This window comes from Canis lupus, chromosome 25, assembly GCF_011100685.1.
Source record: "Canis lupus familiaris isolate Mischka breed German Shepherd chromosome 25, alternate assembly UU_Cfam_GSD_1.0, whole genome shotgun sequence".
In the NCBI taxonomy this organism is placed as follows: domain Eukaryota; kingdom Metazoa; phylum Chordata; class Mammalia; order Carnivora; family Canidae; genus Canis; species Canis lupus.
The window spans coordinates 656,430-660,673 of NC_049246.1; the positions used below are offsets into that span (position 1 = coordinate 656,430).

General features: G+C 41.6%; 1 pseudogene; it reads right to left on the reverse strand.

Moving 5' to 3' along the window:
• Positions 1 to 604: 604 nt before the first annotated feature.
• LOC100683302 lies at positions 605 to 1,535 on the reverse strand (annotated as a pseudogene).
• Between the last annotated feature and the right edge of the window lie 2,709 nt (positions 1,536 to 4,244).

The window sequence follows — 4,244 nt, forward strand, 5'->3', positions numbered from 1 at the left end:
GGTAGCCCCGGTGGCCCAGTGGTTTAGCACCACCTTCAGTCTGGGGCCTGATCCTGGAGACCTGGGATCCAGTCCCAGGTCAGGCTCCAGGCAGGGAGCCTGCTTCTCCCTCTGCCTGTGTCTCTGTCTCTATCTGTCTCTCATGAATAGATAAATAAAATTTTAAAAGATTTTATTTATCTATTCATGAGAGACACAGAGTGGCAGAGACACAGACAGAGGGAGAAGCAAGTTCCATGCAGGGAGCCGGATGTGGGACTTGATCCTGGGACTCCAGGATCACGCCTAGAGCTGAAGGCAGATGCTCAACCCTGAGCCACCCAGGTGTCTCATAAAGCATGCAACTCTTCGTCTCTGGGTGGTGAGTAGGGATAGAGCCTACTTGAGAAAAAAAGTTGAACTTTAAATAAATAAATTAAATAAATTAAGTAAATAGGTTGAATGTCATCAAATAGTCTGCAAATCTCTAGTTTAAAAAGGTGCTGTTGAAAGAAAAGAAAAGAAAAGAAAAGAAAAGAAAAGGTGCTGTTGTGAAAAGCAATTCTATAGAACTCAGTTTTGGCCTGAATGTTAAGAAGCCTGCATTCTCATCCTGGTGCTTTACTAACTGTACAGTTTGGGGGCAATCTTTTTTTTTTTTTTTTTTTGCAGGGGAGTGGGAGAACACATGCCTTTTATTGGTCTAAGGAGCATAACTAGGTAATAGGCTTGGGCAGAGCTCCCCTATCTGTCCTGGCTCCCATCTTCCCTCTCCTGGGAGTTTGTGACTCACCCCCAGGGGAGAAGAGTGTTCTGGACAGGGGTGGCAGACAGAGCCAGGATAAAAAATACAGAACTGGGGTCTGAAAGGGTATCATGGTGAAGTAGAAAACACAGAGTTATGAGATCATCCAAATAAAAAGTCCATCAGGGCAGAAGAGAAGTTTCTCCACATGGGCCCCCCACCTACCCTTGCCAGGAATGGGAGGGGGCAGGAAGCTTGGCTGGAGGTTTCCTACTGCGTCCTTCGTGCCATCAGCATCTCTCAGATGTTGCCCTCAGCTTCCTTCACACTCCACTCGAGGTAGGATTTTTTCTGTTGTAGTTCTTTAATTTTTTCTTCTGCTATTTTCTGTTTCTCTAACAGTTGACTGTTAATTAATTACCTCCTTGGACTGAAGAATAAACATTCTTCCTACACCTTCATACATGTTAGTCTCATCTACCAAAGTCATAATCTCTGTAAGATTTGCGTGCTTTTTCGTTCTGTTTAGCTGTTCAATCTGTATGTCTGCAAGCTTCACCTTCTGTTGAGTGTCAATAACTTTGGCTTGAAGTTCTGTGAAGGCCTCGTTCAACCCCAGATCCACGGGAGCCGCCATCTTGGTTCACTCGGGCCAATCATTTAAATCCTCAGGGTCTCTGTTTTCTTACGGGTAAAAGGAGGAGTTTGTGTTAGACCAATAGCAATCACCTATAAATCTATCACCCAGATAGAACTACTGGTAACATTTTTTTCTTTTTCTTTTCTTTTCTTTTCTTTTTTTTAAGATTTTTTATTTATTGATGATAGTCACACAGAGAGAGAGAGAGGCAGAGACCCAGGCAGAGGGAGAAGCAGGCTCCATGCAGGAAGCCTGATGTGGGACTCGATCCCGGGTCTCCAGGATCACGCCCCGGGCTGAAGGCAGGCGCCAAACCGCTGCGCCACCCAGGGATCCCTGGCAACATTTTTTGATGTTTATTGATGGTGACAAACATTGGCTACTGAAAATATTGATGTTCTGGTTCATGACTTGCCCAATGCTTCTCTTCAGTTACAGGTTCGGAAACACTGTCTTTATTTGTGATAGGCAAATAAGCTGATGTAGCTTGTGTCTTTTGTCCACTTGAAGTAAGATCATCGAAACTCCAAGGACTGGGATCCCTGGGTGGCTCAGCGGTTTGGCACCTGCCTTTGGCCCAGGGCATGATCTTGGAGTCCCAGGATCAAGTCCCACGTCGGGCTCCCCGCAAGAAGCCTGCTTCTCCCTCTGCCTGTGTCTCTGCCTGTGTCTCTGCCTCTTTCTCTCTGTGTGTCTCTCATGAATAAAAAAAACAAAAAACAAAAAAACCCTCCAAGAACTGGGGGCCAGAGCTCATACTCCCAATGCCTGTGGATGGCACATTTATTTAACTTTTCTACCCCATCTTATAATTTTTCTTCAAAATTGATGATAATATTTCAATTTTTTTCCCAACTTAGCATTCTTTGTGTCTACCAAATGCTTTGTGTGTGTGATTCCTCCAAATAAATATTGTTAATATGCATTGGTTATTTTTTGTTGTTGTTAAAGATTTTATTTATTTATTCATGAAAGACATAGAGAGAGGGAGGCAGAGACATTAGCAGAGAGAAGCAGGCTCCATGCAGGAGCCTGATGTGGGACTCAATCCTACTCCAGGATCATGCCTTGGGCTGAAGGCAGATGTTCAACCGCTGAGCCACCCAGCCGTCCCTATGCATGGATTATTTAAGAGTATCACTGTCCTAACTCTGACATCAAAATCATATAAAGGAAAGTAAAAAAAAAAACCCGAAAAACATTTGTGAACTCAAGGAATTTTCCATCAAAACATTGTACTCTAAGATGCGTGATACCTGGCATACACATAGTAGGTGCTCTATAAGTCTTTGTTGAAAGGATAACAAAATCCAAAAGAAATTATCCCTCAAGAAAAATGAGTGACTCCTTCTACTATTGCTATAGCTACCACTTACTATGCCAAGTTTCAGAACATTGGTTTAAGAACCTGAAGCTGTGTTTTTTTTTGGTTATTTTCTATGGACACAGTGAAGAAAGGTCGTTTTAGGTTGATAGCAGTCCTCTTAATAATTTAGACAAGATAGCAGAAATGGGCAGTTGCCAGGAAGGGGAATACGAAGTATGAAGCGAAGTGTCATGACTGAAAAATAAACATCCAGGCTTTCCACTTACTCATTAAGTTGGACTTAAGTTACACATTTTGACAATCTTAAAATTTACTTATTTATTTAAATAAATAAGTAAGTAAATAAATAAATAAATTTTTTTTTTTGTCATTCATTTGAGAGAGAGTTAGATCACAGAGGGAGAGGGAGAAGCAGACCCGCCCGCTGAGCAGAGACCCCCCCCATGTGGGGCTGGATCCCAGGACCCAGAGATCAGGACCAGAGCAGAAGGTCTGCAGATGCTTCAGTAGTGAGCCATCCAGGCGCCCCACAAGTAAGAATTCAAACCAGAGATCAGTGTGTTGGTGGTGAGGGGTAAATGCAGAAGTTTCTGTATTTACATACAAGAGGTAAATGCCGGAAGACCCTCAGTCTTCCTGTCAAGGGTGGTAGAGCAGCTACTCTGAAAACCAGGCAGAGGAAAGAATACAGCACTAGTTTGTGAGATGCGCTTTGTGAGGATAAATTCCTTTTTCACTTTGTTCTTATCTGACATGAAACATTTTTTCTTCCCAGACGGGCCATATGCACCAATTAATAAATGATAATCATTAGAAACAGCCTTCAAAGCAAACAGCTACTACAAAAAATACTGAAGAAATGAACTTTTTTTTCTCCTAAGCAGAACGAGTGCCAATCTAAATACTTTAGCATCCTTCAAAGCGAGAGAAAATGTTTGTTTCTGACTAAAAAAAAAAACCCCAAACTACTTTTTTTTTTAAAAACTACTTCTTTTGTAATCGTTTTTGTTTCATTATCTTACTGTCACTATTACCTTTTCGCATCTGCTTCTTCAATCTTCTAAATCAAAACTTTGTCTAGTTCAGTGGAGTTCACCTAACTAAAATTACTAAAATATGTGGGGTTGACTGGAAGGAAATAGACTGTTAAGTTTTACAGTGGTTAGTGCCATATAGGAATTGTGGATATTTCTAATTTTCTGTCTATGTATCGAGAAGATTATTGATGGGAAAGCAGGAAATTGGAGTTTCAGCTGTGGCAGCACCACTCACCTCTGTGTAACCTTAGGCAAATCAGCCTCTCTGTGCCTCAATTTCCTTATGGAGAAATTAAAGGAGGCCACCAAGGTGATTTCTGTCTACTTTCAATTTTAATATTCTGTGGCTCTAGCTGAAAAGGAAATTTAGCTTGATACAACTCTTATGGAGGGCAATTTGACGGTGTGTCTCAAAATTGCGAGTACTTTTAACTGCTGACCCAGTGATTTCTGGAAATTCCTCCTGCGTATATACTTGCACAGATGCAAAATGAGTTATGTATGGCTATTTATTAC